Source organism: Syngnathus acus, chromosome 13 (assembly GCF_901709675.1).
Source record: "Syngnathus acus chromosome 13, fSynAcu1.2, whole genome shotgun sequence".
Classification (NCBI taxonomy): Eukaryota; Metazoa; Chordata; class Actinopteri; order Syngnathiformes; family Syngnathidae; genus Syngnathus; species Syngnathus acus.
Window position 1 is genome coordinate 14,080,310 of NC_051098.1, and position 21,383 is coordinate 14,101,692.

Consider the following 21,383-nt stretch of genomic DNA (forward strand, 5'->3'; position numbering starts at 1 on the left):
CACAAAACTGGAATTAGATGGAAGACGATTTAAGAAATGTCATTTCCCTGCTACAGCCCGTTATCGAAATATAACAAGATACAAGGGCTCAATAATTCTGCCTTGATGAAAATAATGATCGTCCATTTTGATTGACACGACCAGGGAATTAGTATTTGTGTTTGTACAATCAAGACGGAGAACTTTTAGCTCAGATTAGATGGACATGTAAACATCCTTGTTCGTTTCCTCGACATTTTGAATGGAATTTTGCACAAGCGCTGCTCATTAGCCAGATGAAGTTTCCTTGTTTGCATCTTAATGAATCGATTTAGAGAAAGCAATTTAATTAAAGCAATGAATAGGTTGGAAAACCCTGAAAATGAACATCAAACTTGTCTTCATAGAAAGCAGAGAAAATATTTTTTGCAATTCAGCTTAGGGGGTTGAGCAAGTTTTTTTTCATTTTTCACCTCTTGTTCATTTTGGGTGTAAATTTCACTGTCTATCACTAGATGGCGCCAGACAAATAAATACTCATTTGCTGAAATCAAAAGATATTTCAATCCCGATTGTGTTTCCAGGTAGATGCCTGATTCAGTTTTCGCTTCCATTCATGTGTGCTTGCAAGTGACCCGCATCATCCACTTCTCCATGGTTGGCGTCACCTTTGACCTTAAGGTAATCGTGTCGTTACAGAACGATTATGTGGCTATCGTGGTATGACAATGTGCTCGTTACTGAACCACATCGCCTGCGGAGTCCCACGTATGTGCTGCGCTGCTCTGTTTGGAGGTGTTGATTAATTTTTTTCACTCCCCACGTCCAAAAATATTTCAGCAGCTGTGAAGTCTTGAAGGAATTTAGCAGAAGCGCTGTTGATTGTATTGCCATCAAAAGAAAACAAATGTGACATCTGCCATGCAGGGAGAAGGAAATATAGATGCAGCTGCTTGTCACCTTTCAATGGCATTATTGAACAAAATTAAATACAATTAAATTATTAATAAAATTAGCCGACCTGACGCCGCCACTCAACACGCCAACATTCTAACTCGGCCAGCCAACCTTGACTCCGCCCAACATCACCAAAATCACACCTCAAGATAATCGTTGACGGTAATTATTCAGTGAATTGGAATTTGCCTGCTCGAATTAGGGTTAATCAAAGTTTAAACCCATTCGCATCCCTCAAGGAGTCACTGGGGGGGGATCAGAGTTGGAATCATGATGCGAGACGAGGTGAAGCTGAGAGAGGACGAAAGGAGACACGAAGGATCAGAGACGGACAAAAGTATTGGGACACCACATTGCCTGCGTAGTTATAAAAAAAGGTTTTGAAATGAACTTTGGGAAATGACTGATTGACCCTGTCCAAATACTTTTCACTAAAGTGTGCATCTGTTGAGTCAGGAGTCTACAGCTTCCATTAGTAGTTCCCCCACTTCACACCGCCCCACTCATCCATCTTTTACAACTCAGAAGGAGCTGCAGAGCGCCTCCGAATATTTCGGCCCCGTTTGACAGTTTGCCTAACGCAAGGAGGAGGCTGCTATTTTGCCAGACAATGCATCAAAGAGCATGTGGCCCTCACGACGCGGCGGGGGGTGGATATGAAAAGTTAAGACGACTTAGCGGGCATTGAGCTGGCGCACCCTCGTGCTTGCGTGCGGGCATCCGCCTGACAGTTAACCCACGCAGTACTTTGATCCACTCATTTTCCTCCATCCCAACACAAAATATGAAACCCCCTGTCGACCTTGTACCGTCTCACTTTAAATTCCAAACTTTCACCGTTGATTTGTAGATCTGTGACGCGCGTCGACTTCCAAAGAACTCCAATTTTAAAATGATAATGGAAAGCAAATCAGTCTGTTTTCTTTGAAGTCAAGCTATTTATCAGGTTTAGATATAATTTACAATTCCGACGACTCGCTTAAAAAAACAAATTAGTGCATAAACTGTAGATGTTAAAGCCCAATTAGAGGCAGGCAAAAACAAAGACGACCTCAAGAGAAATGCAATGAAGTCACTTTCCAAACACTATCAATGTAAATAATTGGCTCTTCTCTTCTTTTCAGGCCCAGTTAAAAACAAACTGTTTGTTCTTAAGTGGACCCGACGTTTAAATTGGTGTTGGAAGCCACTACAATCATGTCATCATGAAGAGATGCGCCCACCCGTCTGAAAAGGTGCCGACCACCATTGTCGAATGCAACCACTTTGGGGCTGCCGTGCCAATTTGCTTATCAGCTTTTATGGAAAACTGTTGGGTGTTAAAAGGACAAATTGCTTTGCTCCCTATTCTCTCTTGTGTAAAAAGGAACTAATAACAAATACTGTGCAATTCAATCAATCTTCCTTCAGTGAAATGAATAGAAACACCAATAATGTCTTCCAATCTCTCATAAAATGCATGCAAAAAATTTACAATATTTGCCTAGAACAATATTACCTTACATTATTGTACTTTATAAAAGCACACAATAATGTCAATTAAATAGAATTAAAAAGATTGTAATTTTAAATTCATATTATCTCATTGTTATATGATCTGTCTACATGTTGCTGCACCATTTGTGTTTCTGTTGCCTAAACGGTACCAACGACGCCACGTAAATGCTAACTGTTAGCCCGTTAGCCCACGGAGTTTCACATTGTAGCGTTAAGCTCGCGGAGGCTACGCGGTTGTTTTAAATACACAACATGGCAGCTCTGCTCGCTTTGTTTTGAGTTTTACTTTCACAGTAACCTGCTGAGAGAGTCAAAAACACAGCTTGAAGCCTCTTTTGGGGAAGAATATTTACAAGTGTTATCTGCCAAACTGTTATGCAACTTTAGTCTTCTGCTACCATAAATCGGCTTTAGCGTGGCTCGTATCATCTTGTCTGTTCCAAATGTTACGGTCGCATCATTCAAACAACCAAGCAGGCTCCAAAGTAAAGCGAAGAATCAGATGAAACTTGAAAGAATTGACAGTAAAGGTTGAATGTATAACTATGATGAATCATCAGCGGAAAACCATTTAAAAGCAGCCAGCAAAGCAGAAGAATGGCACTAATGGTGTGTGGCGCTATCAATTAAAGTCGTCAAGTGGATATGGAAGAGTGCAAGAAGGTGTGCCGGGGGCACAGAAAGATTAAAAAAAAAGTGATTAAAAAATGATGAGAGGCCGTTTTGAATTTTAAACTCCATTTTGTGAAATATTTAAGGAGACACCCTGTATTTTCCTTTCACAATAATTATTCTACCGAGCATCAATGTAGCAACATTTAAGAATCGAATTCATTAAGCAAACTAAACTAATTTCCCTCTTGCAGTGCTTCCTAAAGTTAAAGTCCCACAGCTACAGTTTGTTTGTTTGTGTGTGCCCATGTGTGTGCGCGCCAATTGTATCCCCCTAATCGCTTTATCTCATTTTGCAGTGTTAATACGCAATGAGCTGCTGAATTAATTTTCACACCATCGGCGACACAACTGGGTGGCGGCAGACGGCCATCTTTAATGGGCGGAGGGGACAACTGGTCCGGTCGAGCGCTGGGAAAAGTCCGCGTGCGCTAGCAGCTCGTCACATGGCTTTTATTATAAATGAGCGCGGCGCACAGAGGGCAGCTGTACCGAGCCAGGGGCAGCTGGATAATTTAGAGAGTTCCGCGGGCCGCTTTGTCCGTCCCGCTGTGTTAGCTGAGCTGGCAAAGTGGCTCTGTGTCGCATGATAACGCGTGCAAACGGAAAGTGTGTGCTCGCATGTTTGCGCACTCCTGGAAAGGGAAATAATAAAACGTCCGTACGCGGCGGAAAGACGAGAGAAGCCTACTTGATTTCTAATAGTTTGTAGGGTTGGAAAAAAGTTGGTGCATAATGCATTCTGACGGCCTCAGTGTTGACACCTCATATAGGATGCTATTATGTTGAATAAATAAAGAGAAATGAAGCGGGGAAATGAAGCGGTGGACCACAAACAAATACATTATTCAACCTGCAATCAACCCAACGTACACTAAAGGTGGCGAGTCGAGGGCGGGACACGATGGCGGAGATTGTTATTCCTGTTTTTGACTTGAGACAACTATTGGAGTATAAGTTGAGGGAAACTTTTGCTTTCAACAAATTCAACATTCAAAGAATGCAGATAAATGTTCATCATCTACTGGAGACAGGTGGAAATTGTCAAAAGAAAATCCTGAAAATAGCCAAAAGTCAATTAACTGGGGGGGCAGTGCCCCCGCTGCCCCCTTCCTAGCGCCGCCAGTGGTTGCCATACTTTCACAGTCATATCTTGCTGAAATATTTCGGAAATTATTTTCCTGACTGTGTGCTTATTCTTGTGTGTGGAAGACATTCTGCTGTGGGCGGATTTGTCAGCAGGACCCTCGACCTGGGCGTACCCGAGTACCACTTCATAGCCTTACTGGGATTTGTGCCAAAATCTTTTAGTGTCCTCAAGAAATAATAATAAAAAAAAAAACTTTCCTGAAATCTGCTCATGTTGCACTATTTGGAGCCCAATTCAAATCAAACTACAAACTCTAAAAACCGTACAGCCCCATTTTCATTTTGTTGCTTTCACTTTTGAGAAAGTCAAGACACGTCCGACACAAGAAGGAACGGCACAATGATGATCTGACGTGATTGATGATTTGGCTGAGGCCCAGACAAGGAGAAGGCCAATTCTCTGTAGATTCATTTAAGCAGTGAATGTCAGCGGCGACGTGACGATCAACAGTGTTGAAAGGAGAGAAAATGATTCCTGCAAATTGGAAGAGTGAGATCACGTGGGAACTTGTGAACATTCGACTTTCTTTTCTTCGATACTTTTCAAAAATTGCAGATAGTTCAGTCTGACTTTCCCCGAATGGAATGACATCGCAAGTCCAAGTGGCCATTTTTTGATTCCATGATTTTTTGAATAGCGAGTATATCCAATCTGTTCGCCGGCGCATATTTAATATTTTTCCTCATTTGGAAAAAAGTCTTATCATCTTCTGATTCCAAGTGTTATTTTCTCTCATCACCGCCATTAGGCATCTTTTAATAGTGCCATTTGAGAGCAAAAACATTGAAATGATGTCACTTGAAGCATGAAACGTAAAAGCAGACAGCTCTTTCATGGCTGAGCTTTTTTTTTTTTTTAATTAATTAGCAGATTGGGAACTCGTCTAAAAAAAAATCGCCTCTGCGTCAAACAGCACAATTACCTGAATGTAATACGAGGCTGGAAGAGAATAGACGGGATTGTTTGGAGGATTATCTGCCTGCAGTGAAAGGAATATGATTTTTTTTTTTTTTTTTCTCCCAGCCGGGTGTCATTTTGAGACACGTCTGGGTTGAATTGGAATGTAATATAGGCCAGAGTGACAACTCAAGTGGCAAGTGCGCCCCTTTCGAAACCATGAAGGAGAATATTACAGAGCGCCTGTTTGAAGCCCCTCAAAAAATGTTGAGACTAACTCAAAAGTGGGGCTACTAAATTAAATAAGTCGGGGTGTAACTTTACTGCTCTGTGACAGCCAATGCTAGTCCAATGATGCTTGGTGGTGTTATTCCACTTCAGGCCACTAGGTAATCGAAGCAGTCGGCCATTTTGTGCAGATTTTTTTAAAAACGCATTAGCACGACATCAACCCTCTCTGCACTAAACAAAATATTTAATCATATTTTTAACTGTTCTTCCTGTTTAAAATTTACACCATCTCAAATGAAATAAGTATGCCGCCATCTAGAGGTAGACATTGAAATTACACCCAACATAAATGAAAGTTGGACCATATTGGTGATTAATTTCACACAAAAAAAAAATAGGATCGCAAACATGGAAACTAGATTGCACCACTCTTTAAAACCCAGAACAAGAGCTTGAGACTCAACAATTCCTTTTAAAAGGCTCATGAACTCCCGAACTTCGCTCACGTCGTTATAAGAAACCCATTTGAAATCCACTTCCATCCAAAATCCAAAAAACAAGAAAGTATTATATATGAAATCAGAGCAGTTCAACTGTTGGTTAATTACCCCGCTTGTATTTATACGATGGTTGTGCTGGGTCCATCAAATATTCAGCGCCGTTTCAAACCGTCGCGCCGTGATCCGGAGAGACAAGCCCTCCTTAAAAAGCGAGGTCAGCTATCCAGCTCACACCTGTCCCAACACTTTTGATTCAATAATACGCAACGTCCTGTCTGGCCTTGCACTTGACATGTTAAAAAAATAAATAATGGAGATGTGGGAATTATATAACCGATTTTAACTTCCCCACGTCGCTTATAGATTGCCGTGCATACATTTTAATTCCTGAAGGTCGTATTGAATGTTGGAGAGTCGCATTTTCCTCAACATCCTGTCTGGAGAACAATTCGAGTCCGAAAAAAATCTTTCCATCTGATTCAATAGCAGTAATTAAATTCCATAACAATCCAGACATAATAACAAGGAGGTTGCTGGTGTAAGTGGTGATTGGACTCGTAAATTACGATCAAGACCCCGATAATGTGGCTTGGTTAGCAATGAAGAAATAATTTCCTGAGAAAAGATTGTTCATATAAAAATGGAAGTGAAATCCCCTTCTTATTCACTAACGACACTTTGTGCAGTTCAAGTACTGCTACGTGTGATGTATGAAAGTCATGTATATTTTTGTAAAGCACAGGTTGTCATAACAACCAAAACACCCGGATAATATGGCCTTGAGGCAGGAAACGCGTGTCGTTACCTTGTCAACCTTCGTGTTAGAACCTTCGGATTAAGGTAAAAATAAATGCGGTGAATTGTATAACCCCCATTAGAGAACGCTAATCTCCGTAGCCACCAAATGACCCGACAATATTGATAAATAAAATTAAATGAAGGTATGATTAAGTGCATGTGTGGCGACGACGGTAATTTAATTGAATGTTGCGCACGTCACAGACACAAGGCATGTTTTTTAATGAGGAAAGCAATTAAGGGTGGGATTTCAGGAGTCCATGAGCAAGAGATGGTTCATTTTAATTACACAACCGGCATACACCTCACTGTCATCTGAGAGGGAAGTCAAAAATTCTACCAATGGGAAATTAAACAGGGTAGAAACTTGAGATGTGTGAGAGCACTTGAAGTACATTTACTAGTACCTTCTTTGTGCTCACTAGTAAAACAATTCAGTGTACTAGTAGTAAAAATAATAATAAAAAAAAAACTCGAATCAATCGGTGATTTTCTTGACATTACATGTCAGTAGTGAAAGATTTTAGTTTGGCTTCTGTTAGCTTGTTTTGACCGTTCATGGTGGTGGCCATTTTGTAAAGTTGTTAGCATTATAGCCTAGCTTTGTATTCAAGAGTCTTTGTAAAATGTGATTTAATATTGATACAATTATTGAATGGTGTCTTTTTAAGTCACATGAATCTTGCTTGAGTACTTGTGTCGTTCATGTATGAGATCATAAATTCTTTCTAGTAGCAAGCGGTTTTGCTGTCTCGCAAGTTACTGCAAGCGCTGGGTTGACCTTCTGGCTCACATCATCCATTTGGTTTCGCAGGAGCGAATCGCTCATGTCCGCCGGGCTCCGTTACAAGCATCGACGGTGACTTTATAATCGGCGAAACAGGAAAATGTGCACTTTTCTGCTCCTTCCATGCGTTTCAAAGGCTGTAACAAGAAGGATCAAGCGGTCAACAAGGAGCGTCTGCTTCACTTTTGATACAGAAATGGGAGAGATGTTGTTTGGCTTTATATGTGTTGTCAGATTTTGTATTGGAGTGAATTTGTAGCAACAGTGTGAAGTCAGTGCGAATAAAAACATCAAATCAGCGAGAACTCCAGCAGAGTTGCGTACACGTTGCTTGCCGCATACGGAACTAGTTAAACGAGAACGTAAACAACTTCTGTGCTGTGAGACGCATTGTAAATAAATGGATGTAAACGCCCATGCAGTCTTAACACACACATCAGTTTTTCATAATGATAATAATCATTTTTGCATATTTTTCAGAGCAGCCTTGGCTACTCCACCAACGTGGTAAGGCAGTAAAAATAGGTGACCCGGAGGCGGCATGGCTGTGACGACGCGCCACGCTAACAATGGCTCTAATGCTGTTATTATTGGCGGAATGATGTCGGATGAAAAAGCCTCGATACAACACGTCGGACTGTTTATAGTCAGACGCGGAGCGGAGCTGGGCGAGAGGAAAATAGAAATTAATCTAACGAGCTTTGGCTTGTTAAGTACGCCGTCTGTCTCTGGCTGAATGACAATGACGAGCATCCGCTCACCACCAAACGTATTCCGTTGGGACTTCATGACGACGTGAGCAGCAGGCAAAACAAAAGGCGGATGGGGGGGGAATTAATTCAATGACATGAAAAGCCCACGTTGTTGGATAAGCCAAGAAAGCGAAACGGACCAGGTATAAAATACGAGGTGGCGTCCGCTGTTGTGGCTCGCTCGCTTCCCGCATCAATAATTCAGCGTGTCCCCGGTGTTATGTTTTTGGCTGCCTTTTTCGGATAAGCACAATGTAAATGCCAGGACATTTGAAAGGTCAGAGAGCGGTCTGAACAGGAGACAAATTAACCAAAAATGTAACGAGCTCTCGCAGGGTTACGACTACTGGGAATGATGTGTTGCAGCAGAAAATGCAATACGCCAAACGGAAGTAGTAATCGAGCTCCCTCTAGTGGTAGATGATAGTATTACTGAATTGAATGCTCAAACAATTCATCTAGTTATCGTGGCTATAAACGTTTTTTTTTTTTAAATCCACACATGTATGTACATAAGTAATTATTTTCATTATCGATCAGATTTTTTTGTTTGTTTGCAATTAATCGATATATCGGATAAACATTTTTAATTTGGCATTATTATAAAATGACAGTGCAGAAGATGCACAAAATCCAGTTACTGTTCTGGTCTGTTTTGGAAGCTTAAATTCTAGCCTCGAGGTTTGGTGTTTTGGGGGTTAAGATTTTGTGGCCGCATGTCCAGCTTTAATGAGGCCACCAGGCTCTCAATCGGGGCAGCTAAAACAGGCATCTTTGGATGCCGGCCCGCAGAGGAGCCGAAGCCGGAGCCGGCAGGGCTGCTTGTGTCTGATGAGGAAGTGATAAAGACGAAGCTTCTCGCTGCCAACCTCCTCTGAGTCATGAGGCTTGGCTCGGGGGGTTGCGTCCGAAGGGAGTGGGGAAAAAAAAAAATGGCAGCAAAATAGAAGATTTCTGATGTGTTGAACTGCAGTTGGCTGGGATGAATGAGAGGAAAGACTTTAAAGATCCTTTTGTGGCTTCTTATTGTATCTTATTCAATATTTTTAAAAATATTTTATTTTTAAATATTTTTAAAAATATTTTATTAAATATATAATATTAAATAAATTTGAATTTATTGTCATTCTAAACCAATCAATATTTTTGAATCAAACTTAAGTGTAGATGATAACCCAAATGTTCGTTATAAAACCTTTTGTGGGTGAAGTCAACGGAAATATGGAGCGGATTCCTCTCGCCCTCTTGAAATGCCTGCCGAAAAAAGGCGACATAGTATTTAGGCACACCGGTGGAGGTGGAATTAGTGCAAGCCTAAGAATACGCCTGTCAGAAATCCCCTCCGCTTAGACCGTTGCCTGCGGCCCGTCTCGAAAGCTCGAAGTAAATCGACGTGCTATTAGAAATAGTCACGCAAAAGCATTTCAACACAATCGTTTTCCGTCTGGCAAATCTTTCCATAATAATTCCGACTGATATTTTTCAATGATTCAATCACAAAGACTTGCAAGGAGAACGTTTTTTTTGTGTGTGTTTTTTGAGGGGGAGGCGAGGTAATCTGACACCTCTTACTTCTGAAAACACCCACTTAAAGGAAAGAAATGTCTAGACTCAGTTGCGGTGGTGACAACAACAAAAAAAAGACGTTATTTTCCCCTTCCCTGTTGCGCGATGTTAAAAACACTTGAGTCTCAGTCGTGTCAAACAAAGACGAAATGAGTCATAGAGTTCTTGCGAGTATTGAAGCCTTCCCAGGTGAGGACGTCTCCCAGAATAGCGTTTCGTCTGTTGTCGCTTTAAATAACGTTGACGGGTTTGACACAAAAGACGCTCGTGCACTATGGTAAGGCTTAAAAAGCTCGTTTTGTGTTAATCAACTCCATTGTCTTCTATTTTCACTTTCCTGACGTCGAATGGCCTGTCTGGAAGATCTTGCTGGTTGTGGTGGTTGGCGGGAAAAGAATCGTTAACAGTAGTTGTTAGGTGCGGCCACAATGAACACGATTCATTTCGCAAGTTGTTCAGAAGAATCACAACAAACTCTGCGAGAGTTGTTTCTTCTCTTCTGGGTCCTAAAAACGCAAACTGGACGAAGTTCAGGTCTAGTAATTACTGACTGAATTGATTACCGCCCTCTTGTGGCCATTTTGCCACCAGGAAGTACATATTCAAAATAGGAAGAATGGAAAACAAATGCTATAGATCTTTAAAATGATCTTTTATTTTTATTAAACAACATTTTTTGTTAGGGGAGGTGGTATCAAGAGTGGTATCGATACTTGGTATCGGTATCAGACACTTGTACCGGTATCGTTTTTTTTATCATTATTTTGCTCAGAAATGTTACAGGAGTAGTTTGAAATCATCCTTGGACTTCCTCGATCACACCCTTCTCACTATTTCACTTTGAGAGCAGTCTCGCCCGACTCGTCTTTGTCCACATGCCCGAATGTCATGTCTCCATAATGGATGTTGCAAATTTACTCTGACATCGGCTGGCACTAGGCGAGGTGGAAGGACTCGGAGGGGATGGGGGGGGCGGTACTAAATATATATCTCCAACCTCGGTGACTTGGATCCAGTATGAAGCGGCAGATCACAAGCGATGTCGACTGGCCTACTTCTTTTTCTGGTCGTCCATCACTGATACGTGGCCACGCTGCATGATTTATATTGTCCGCACAACACGGCAAAGAAAAGCATGGCAGGCCGCTCCGCCTTTTCCCAGCCTGCTCCGACGCAACGTATCCTTTTTCATTTAGAGAACAAAGAAGGGAGATTGGATGCCGAGCTGCTTTTGTTTTGGATCCCATCCGTTTAATCGGGTCAAATGTGATCACCGGACCCGGGAAAATCGGACAAAGCTTCTCTTCTTAGCATAGTGAAAAAACACGACAATGCTTTTCTAAGATCACACCAGCCGCAAAATTCCAAAATCCAATCAATATTTATGAGCTTCAGCGCTGAATGTGGTGCATTAAGGTTAACATCCCAAACCCCCCCCCGCGTTCGTATTTCAATTCATCATTTAAGTTTGCTCATCAGCGCCTCTGTGTGAAATGACACTAACTCCAAATGGAATGTGTTCCTCTAATCAGAGTTGTGCATTACTTTTTTTATAATCCACACACAATCAAAGTACAGTCATCACAATTAACTTGAAGTCACGCACACTCGGCACGTTTTTTTCTTTTCTTTTTAGCCTTCAACTCTACACGGTCAAAGATGGTTATCATTTGCCAATCAATTCCCTGAGTGTGTTCAACAGAAGAAAAAAAAAAAAAACGAGAGAGGTGCACGTCTCCGTGACCTCCTCACACGATTCTCGTGTATTGATTGATTCCCAAGACCACAACTCAGCACACATACAAGGACACACACACACCTATATCTATATTTATATACCCTCCCACCAAAGATCTCTCAGGTAAACTTAAATAAAAGAAATGTTATTATTATCTGCGCAAGGAAGACAGATCAAACACCAAGTGCGTGAGGAGCTGCAGTGTTTATTTGTTCTCGTCGGAGCAAAGAGCGTAGATGTTAAACCTGAACCATGTCAAAGATTTGTTTTGATTTATGCATAAATCGGTGGGAAATTTTAATTTTGATGACACGGGAGCTTTGAACAATGGGAATCCCGACTAATCCCCATAGATTTGATTTTTTTTTTGTGGTACAAATTAATTAATACACCATTAATTTCCCCTTTCCACAGCACTGACGCATTTATGGTGCACAAGTATTACGGAAAAAGCAGCAAAATATTAAAACATTGCAAAATTAATAATAAAATCTAAAATAATGATAAATGAAATAAAACGCTAAAATAATATTTAAAAAAAATGGTGTGCAAATGGGAATGAAAGCAAGAAAGTGGTCTAAGAATTGACCCCTGTGGAACCTCACATCTGACTGAGACGAAGAAATCCCAATCTTTGAACCTATTTAAAACACTACCAATAAGCTCCACCCATTCTTTTTTTATTCTGATGAACAGCATGTCATTATCAACCGTGTCAAATTCATCGCTGAGAGCAAATATGTAATTTTGGTTGAGGCATGCGTGTTGGAATATATGAGCGCTGCACGGCGTCGTATAGGTCGGAACAACAGGGCAGGGCTCATCGGGGGATGAATGAAAGGTGATGCCGGGGGGTGAGGCAGGGTGCCATGAAGCAGCTGTGCTCTGGACATGATGTGAAGTAGGTCAGCATCTCTGCTCCGACTCTCCGAATACCATCTAAATACGTATCAAGATTTCCAGCACAAAATCAGTCGTGCTCCCACTCTGAGCTAGATAAAGGCCTGCATGAAATCCAAAGTACTGATTTGATTCTTAAGTACATCCAAGAGTCTGTACTTGTTTGCTTGAGCACAAAATGAAGCTTTAGCCTCAATCCTATGTAAGACCCCTATTGCACAAAGACACAATAAAGACTTTGTTTCATGCTGAGTCATCAAGTTTTTTTTTTGAACAACTGCAGGATTTGGTTCTTTTTATACGTTTCGAGTGCCTCGAGTCTCCATCAGTCATCTCGAAATGGCCTCAGTCACAATGGTGATGGCTGTAACCTCGGGGCGGGACGAAGGGCTTTATTCTCGCAGCCTGGTTGCTAGGATACGACATTTGGATGCGATAAAAAAAGAGCACCTGTCTTGGACTTGCACCTGCTACATGAATGAATTTGACGCCAGGATTCTTTAAATCTCTCATGATTTCATGTTGCTCGTTTTAATTCCTACGGTCTGACTCAAAGGGCAAAATCTTCTTTCTATTCGAATATTCTTGTGCCTTGGCGGCGTAAAGTTTTCGAAATAGAGATGAAGTAGCGCCAGCAATTCTCGCAGCTGTTTGTTTTTCAAATGTTGCTCTCTTCTCATTTACTTTACCACCTGCAGGCTTTTCTCTCACATAATGCAATACTTGCGTTTAGCCCGAGAGGCGGTAATAGAACCTTTGAGAGATTCCATAGAAATGAAAAGTAGCAGCGCTTGATATAAAGAACAGATCACTGAAATCTGGCCACAAGTAGCTAGAAATGTCACTGATGCTATATTCCTCCACTCTAACTATCCATCAGGAAGAAGAAAAAAATCCTGGAAATATCTAAAAATACCCCAAAGTCATTTTAATGGCCTGGCACCTGGGTGGCCAGTGCCCCCCACGGCCCCCTCTCTAGCACCGCTACTGATCCGTTATAAAAAAGTGGGCAGCTTTTGCGCTTTGTCATATATATTTTTCTTTGATTTATTCTTTTATGATTTATCAGCACGACTGCAAGTCCATGGGGCAAAATGAAAAGCAATAGCGTAGTAAAGACCTCGCGGAGCTGTACATGAATGCCAACCACGGGCCGCACAAATAGCGCACGTCCCGTTGGAGCGATGCTCCTTGCTGACATTTACCGTATGTACTGCAAAAATGTGCACCCCCCGCCTTCCTCTCCTGCTGATCCTCCTCCGCTCATAAAGTTACTGTATGTCCATCTGTCACTTCATCTTCCACCCCGCTTCTCCTCAAGGATTATTTTTTAATAACCTTGAGTTGTGTTGTGCCTTAGTTTGTGTGTTTTATTTCCCACTTTCCCCTTTGTATCTTGGATCGACAGAGAATGTAACACATTAAGGGTGGTTCCTATTGTGACTAATAGTCGTGTTTGAATTGATTTTTTTTTTTTTTTTAGTGGGGTGAATGTCAATCAATGGAAGGTGCAGGAATTCAATTGAACATTTAATCTCTTTTATTAATTATATTATTACAATTAATGCGTACAAATAATTTTATATAATAATTTAGTTTTCCTACACACTTAAAAAAAACCTTATTTAAATATGTACATATAATATATTTGATAACTTAATATAAAATCCCTAATTGAATTTTAATAAGGGCGGCTCGATGGCGCACTGGGTAGCACGTCCGCCTCACAGTTAGGAGGGTGCGGGTTCGATTCCACCTCCGGCCCTCCCTGTGTGGAGTTTGCATGTTCTCCCCGGGCCCGCGTGGGTTTTCTCCGGGCACTCCGGTTTCCTCCCACATCCCAAAAACATGCTTGGTAGGCTGATTGAGCGCTACAAATTGTCCCTAGGTGTGAGTGCGAGTGCGAATGGTTGTTTGTCTCTGTGTGCCCTGCGATTGGCTGGCAACCGGTTCAGGGTGTCCCCCGCCTACTGCCCGATGACGCTGGGATAGGCTCCAGCACGCCCGCGACCCCCGTGGGGACTAAGCGGTACAGAAGATGGATGGATGGATGAATTTTAATAAGATTAGTAACTAAAAATACAAAATGAAAATTATTTATTTAAGCTAATTAAATGGCCAGCGCTACCTTAACGTTATGCTAATAGTAGCATAGAATGGAATAAATTAGCCGCACCAGCTGAGCAAAACACTCAAAATGGCATTTATACACAAATAATTAACATGTTGTGAAAGCATCTTTTGTATACGATGGAAACTGACTTTTGCGCTCACGCAACATATTGCCTTTCATGTACGCCATTTAAATGCATGCAGCTGATGTCAAGTAGTTTGTCAGATATTGTGTATAGGAATCACATCTTTTCAAACCCACTGAGCCCCCCCCCCCCCCCCCCCCCACACAGTTATGCAGCGTTCCATCTAAAACACTACACTTGTCTCTACTCAGTACCACGGACAGCTCCCTCGAGACATTCCCTGCCTTTTTTTTCTTTTCTTCCAGTCCCCGAATTCGTGTCGCGAAGCTTCCGTCTCCATTTGCCTAGGTCGGCGATGGAGAGGAGATGACAGACGTATGAGCAGAAGAAAAGGCGAAACCAGCTGTGGCCTGAATGTGTCACGTTCAAACGTCACTTTGTGCACCGCCGGGTGCGGGATGGAACGTAAGCGGGCAGAGCACCGGAATGCTTCACGAGCGCCGCCACGTCACCCTTAATGGAGTCTGAGAGGCAGCGACACAATCCATGCATCGTCTCTATTCTCCACAACATTGTAACTTCTGCTCCATTAGAAGAAGAAAATATTTCTATACTTGTCGTAGCGACAATGGAAGATTTCATATTAGAGTGATTTCAGTTTTGCCGTGTATTCATTGTGGATGTTTACCCCTTTGGGTGTTTGATGACATGCAGCACAATCCTTAATGTGTTTTCTAAAGTGTTCTTTCTTCTACTTTGTTGTCCCTTTAAACTTCCTCCATTCTTCATATTAGCGCCAAGAAATGCAAAACGTGTATTGATCGTACGGGTGACATTTGAAGACACGTTTTTCTTTTATATTTGTGTAAAGTAACCTAGGGCTAAAATGGTCATTTAAGTTGGAGCAGCTTTAAAATATAAATTATTGACATTGACATGAGCATCAAAGCAAGCAAGATGTGGTTTTTATTTAACAATAAAAGGAAACTTATTTCTTGTCAAATGCGGGAAAGCCAATTATCACAACAGCTTCAAATCTAACTTAAAATATCTAGTTGGATTCCCCAACTTAACTTTTTGATTGAAATCTTATGCAACTTTATTTTGTGATAGTGAACTGTGGACTATTAATATCTCACACATTTTATTTAATTGTCTTAGCCACTGTCAAAATAAACAAAACTCCGTTATGATAACAATGCATAGGGTGATGCTTGAGAAAGCCGAAGAAAAGACAAAGACACTTTTCTGGCTCAACTGAAGCCTCGAAATGTATGATGACATCTTGCATCACGGTATTGAAAAATATGGTATCATGTGATGTCTGCCAAGTTGTGATCCGGAAAGTTTTGCAGAACTTGCGCTGTACTGTTTTTAAAGCAGTACAGTAAACCTTCACAATAAGCTCATCCCTAAGCAGTCACCAAAAAAAAAAGGCTTAATATGAACTACACACAAAATGCAAAACATGCAAGTGTTTTTTTAATTTTTTGGGGGAGGTTGAACAAATGCCATTGCTGTCTCGGAGGCATTTCAAGAGTACAAAGTGTGAAATTAACAATAGAAAAACAAACACAGGCCTGAGTGAAGGAATTTATCGTCCAGCATGTCCGGCCGGCGACAGGAACATTTTTTGGCAGCGCTTGTTGCGTCAGCTCGATGTAGTTGTAAAGAACTCTGGAATATTTCTAAAGAATGAAATAAATATACAATCCGGGAGTGCTTTGAGGATATTGTGCCTTTGATGCATTCAGGGTTGATGCAAATGAGAATAGATCATTGGCGGCGCCATTTTTTTATTTCTTTTTTTGCTCCCGTCTCACGAAAGTGATGAGTTCAGACAGACGGGAAGACGAGCGGTGGCTGGGAAAAAAAAGCTTGGAAACAATATTGGCTTCGGTCGGCGTAAGCAGCGTGACACTTATTAGAAGCTTATCTGAATACTCTGCACTAGACGCGGAGGAGAAAAAATAGGATGTGCTCAAATTACCCCGGCAAAGTCTGCTGCAAATAGAAGCACGAAATGCAGCTCAACATGATATTTACACTGGCAGAGTAGAAGTTGCTGTTTTATTTCTTGTTAGTTTGCACAAGGCTTCGGTTAAAAACTGTACAATTGTTTGCAATTAGTACGTAGAAGAACGACAAGGAGTCACATGCTGCTTCATGTCAAATGAATTTTCATGACAAAATATTTAATAAGGATGGGCAACAATTTTTTTTATTAATGCCACATAGAACCAATTATTCCTAACCAGACGTATGACAAAGATGTCTCTTTAATTAAATATATGCATATGTTTGTTTATTTATATATATATATATTTTTTTACTTTCTTTTTTTGTTTTATTTATTTATTATGATACATCTCTCTATATGTGTATAAAAAGATCTGCTGTCCTAACCCAACAACAAAAGGTTTGAAGTAAACAAAATAACCACATTTGTTTGTTTTTCTTTCTTTCAGTGAATAAAAAAAAAAAAATCACCATTCAAGGATGGCACAAAACCACTCAACCAACAAAAAAACACAAGATCAGGTATGTTCATCCTTCATATGCTTACTTGGAACAGAACATACTTGGGCATTGAGCCGCATGCTGCTTCACTCCTGTTACATCTTGCACAGTCTAAAAAGTTCATTTGTGTTTCTAAAATTGCTTTATGACGAATCCAACAAGTATGAACACTTGCCGCCATTTGCAAACAGGCCTCATGTATCTGCATGGACAGCCAGCCGCTAGAGGTGATTAAAGCGCAGATGTGTGAATTATGAAACATCAAGCAAGCAAAAAAAAAAAATCCAAGGTGGAGGCAGAATTTGGTGAGCAGCTGTGCTTCGCTGCAGGAAACACAGGTGGAAGATGGCCAGATGAGCCATGTGGACTCAATTGGCTCATCTGTTGCCACCCGCCATGACTCCCTCGGGGGTCACTTTCACTCCTAAACTGCCTCATTTTACAAGCCGGATGGAAAAGTCAGCCAAGTGTCATCCAAAATGAAGCATTGAATTAAGAGTGGAGGTCACAAGAGTGAAGATGACTTATCAAAGTCTTATCATATTTGCTTATGAGATTACGTCCGGGTCTTAATGAGACGAGGCTACCTGAGATTAGCGGCCGTGGGGCGTTTCAACGTCCCGGTGGGATGTGAACCGCGTCGCTATGCTAACGAGGGATGATAAGAGTCAAAACATATGTGCGGAACTGAAAAGTTACTTTGAGACAGGTTTCTCGAGATGTTGCCGTTAAAAGCTTCCGAGTGGTTTGCGTGTCTTGCGTTATTTGACCTCGGCACGGATCGAGGTTGTATTTGCTACAGATGGCCTGCGAGTCACTTTGCTGCTCATTGCTCACCAAGGTAACACTGCTGTCACCTTGCACACACACACACACACACACACACACACACACGCACACACACACACGCACACGAATAGCACCGGCAGCTGACATTGCTCCGAGAGTGCCAAAGGGCCTCGGGCGGGTCCCGGTGCTGCTGGCAAAGATCTCGCGCAAGTCACTCGAGAGAGCTCTCCATGTGTAAACTAATTCCCTCCATCTCGAGAGCTAACTAGCATCGCTCACGGAAAAACATTTTTTATTCATGAGACCGAAACATCGGTGGTGCAAAAATCGGCATGTGACCAACATGGGTTTGATTCCGATGAACGGTTTGTTGTTAGCTTACATCGGCTAACCAAAGGATTAACTTCAGAATAAAAGCTTTTTTGACCCCAATGAGCCACCGTAGTCAAAATCGGTCATGGGCTTCCTGGTAAACTGTCGCCTGCTTATTTCCTTCCACCATCTAATGTGGACGGATCATAACGTTAGTCTTTCTCTCTGGAAAGCTAGGCAAAAATATTCCGCTATCATCCGTTTCCCAAATTGGGCGGACATGTCGATCATAACGGGATGCATAAAAAAGCAGCCATGCCTGAAATTGAACAGGAAGTTGATCATGTTGGTGTCGAAGCTGCCATTTTGGGATACTTCCACGGCTTATCAAGCCCAAATGAGCTTCAATCGGAAGCAGATATCCTCGACAGATGGCCGTGTTAATTTGCCAAGCCGACACCAAATAACGTCGGCGGCGTCCAAACTTGATGTGATCTTGTCGAGGATTGTCTAATAAAAAATGTTGACTCGAGTCACTTCTGGCCTTCGCGAGCTACCGTCAGCCAAATGATCGATAACGTAACGAGACAACAGGCCCGCCGCCGCCATGTTATGCCAGCTGTCGTGTCACGGCTTGTAAAAACGCACGGCACGAACGCCGCCGAGGTTATTAATAGCGTCCTTGTTGAAATCGTGCCACGCAAAGGTCACTTTGTGTGTTTGCGCAAGGAGTGCGCACGTGTGCGATCTTTTGACATCCCGCGGGCGTGTTAAGAGTGTTAATGTGTTCCGAGCGCAGCCCGTTTTCTTTGAAGACTTTGAAGTCGTCAGACAGATGAAAGCGTTTTCGCTCATTGATGCCTCCCGCCGCATCTCGGTCCTCGCTCTCCTGCCGTAATCCGCCGCCGTGTCAGAGAGGCTCCGCCTTCCGCCCTCGCCGTCACGTTGACGCGCACCAAGCCGCTCATTTTCTTTTGGAAGGAAAATGGATTTAAGAGGAGAAAGCCTGAGAGCGTTTTTGTCAGGTGAAAGTCCCTCAGGGGAGCGCGCGGATGGCTACGACCGCGCTAAGAGCAGGTTGAAGGAGGACAACCCTACTTCAAACATGTTTTTAAAACTTCCCATCCACTTTCTACTTCGCTAAATAGATTACCGGAGAAAATGATGAGCGCTGACCACATCAGAAAAAGAAGTATGCTAACATCTGTGCGCGGGCTAGCATGCGCACATTCGCTGAAGACGAGGACGTTGGGCTATGACGTCCCGCATTCATCAGCGTGAATGTCAGCGAGAAGAGATTAGCGTGCCGACGACCTCGGTGAAGGTTAATTCGGGAGCTGGCCAAGCGTTTGTAACCCCGAAAAAAAGAGATTAATTACTGTGACGACGTCCATGAAGCTAGCTGCTTCTGTTGACGCTTGTTTTCAGGCTTGAAAATGTGTGCGGTGATACAGATCACACTTGACTCTTCCTGTTAGAAAGGGCGAGGCAACTTTCTAAAGATAGAAGTTGTTAAAGACACCACAAGGATAACTGGAGCACAAAACAATTCAAACGAGAAGTGACAAGCATGTGGCAGCTAGCCAGTGTCCGGATAGCCCGAGAAGCTAAAGCAACAATCTGCATCTTCATTCCGTGTCTCTTCTTAGAATACAAGTCACAGGCGATCCCAATCAAAGTCGGTTGTTTACAAAATGTTCTGACTGCGAAGGTCACATAACTAGAACATCCAAGCCTTCATTCATTTTTATCAAACGTCATCAACAGATGCTAACCGTATCGTTAGCCTCACAGTAACTTTGCCTCCAACGTTTTTGGAGATATTGAATATTTGCTTCCCTGGATTCGAGTGACTCATTGTGCCATTTCCAAATCCTTAATCCAAATGAGCCTCCCGGCGGTTTAATGATCCTGACGAGCTGTGGCGTCGCACAGTTGCAATTCAAGCCCAACGAGGACTGATCGGAAGCTTCAAAGACGACAAAACAAATATTCGCAGGGGATTCCTCACTATGGCCGCCTTCCAGCCAGGTGAGCAAATATCAGCCGTCTAATTGAGGGAATGACTTTTCGCTGTTTGGCTGATGACAGTCGGGCAACAGGCCATTTTCAATTACCCGCAGAGCAAAGCTGTGTTTGAATACCGTTGAAGTGAGCAATGGGCCGGTTTTAGGGCTTTGCCGATGTACGTTCGCCTCTTTCTTCTCCGGTAATAGAGTGCTGAGTTGAAGTGAACTTTTCAAAAAAAAAAAGTCTGTGATAACTTGCAGATGAGTAATGACGAAGAAAGGATGAGAGGCAATAATAGAAATGTAGAGGTTGTGGCAAGGAGAGGAATACTTTGGAAGTGGATTTAATGGATTTTTGGCATGTCAATCATTAAATTAATCACCTGACCTCGCTTCTTTTTTTTTTTATATAGGATCTGTTTCCTAAAATTTCAAAAGATGTCCCTCAGATCTTTTTTCACAGCGGTATGACAAATATTTGACATATGAAACATTTTTTTTGTGCGCTACCAGAATATTTTGAAACTACATTCAAATGAATTCGATCCAATTAGTTTCTTTTCTCTAAAAGATGTTTTGAAGGATCATTGGAAACTTTTGTCTTCACACTGCGCCTTAGGTTGAAGTCGATTCTTCAATTTAAAAAAAAAAAAAAGAAACACTTAAAAATATTCTCCCACAAGAATTAATGCTGCAATACAATTAATCGTGCTGCTCCCTCCGGTGTACTCACACTGACCACCGGGAGGCAGTATAATACACTAAGTCAGACAAAAATGAGGAAGAATAGTACTTCCACTATTTTTCTTTGCTTATTCGTCATCCTCTTATATTTATATCATCTGTCTACCTGTGTTGCTCCACTCTTTGTATTTAAATATCCGTTGCCTCTTTAACCATGACTATCGATGCTAACTGTTCGCCTGTCAATGACGTTTTGCGTTGTTTGTTAGCATTAAGCTAAGAGGACTTATGGATTGAAGCTACTATATGAGGAAACAGACTAATTCTGTCTCTTTTGCATTCGGCTATTCATAAAATAAGCATAAGGCGTCCACATCGGCAAGCTTCCACTGAGCTCCATCCCGCATCCACATATCCTAAAAAGCAATCTACCCCATTAGCGCTCCT

General features: G+C 41.9%; 1 protein-coding gene and 1 long non-coding RNA gene across 2 annotated transcripts in view; one reads left to right on the forward strand and one right to left on the reverse strand.

Annotated features, from left to right (window-relative positions):
- rtn4rl1b (reticulon 4 receptor-like 1b) overlaps window positions 1-21,383 on the reverse strand; it is a 68,732-nt gene that overhangs the window by 29,007 nt on the left and 18,342 nt on the right. The gene's annotated exons all lie outside the window — the stretch shown is intronic.
- Window positions 1,838-17,411, forward strand: LOC119133020. The gene is made up of 2 exons (XR_005100032.1): window positions 1,838-2,171; window positions 17,091-17,411. It is a non-coding gene; the product is annotated as an uncharacterized LOC119133020 (long non-coding RNA).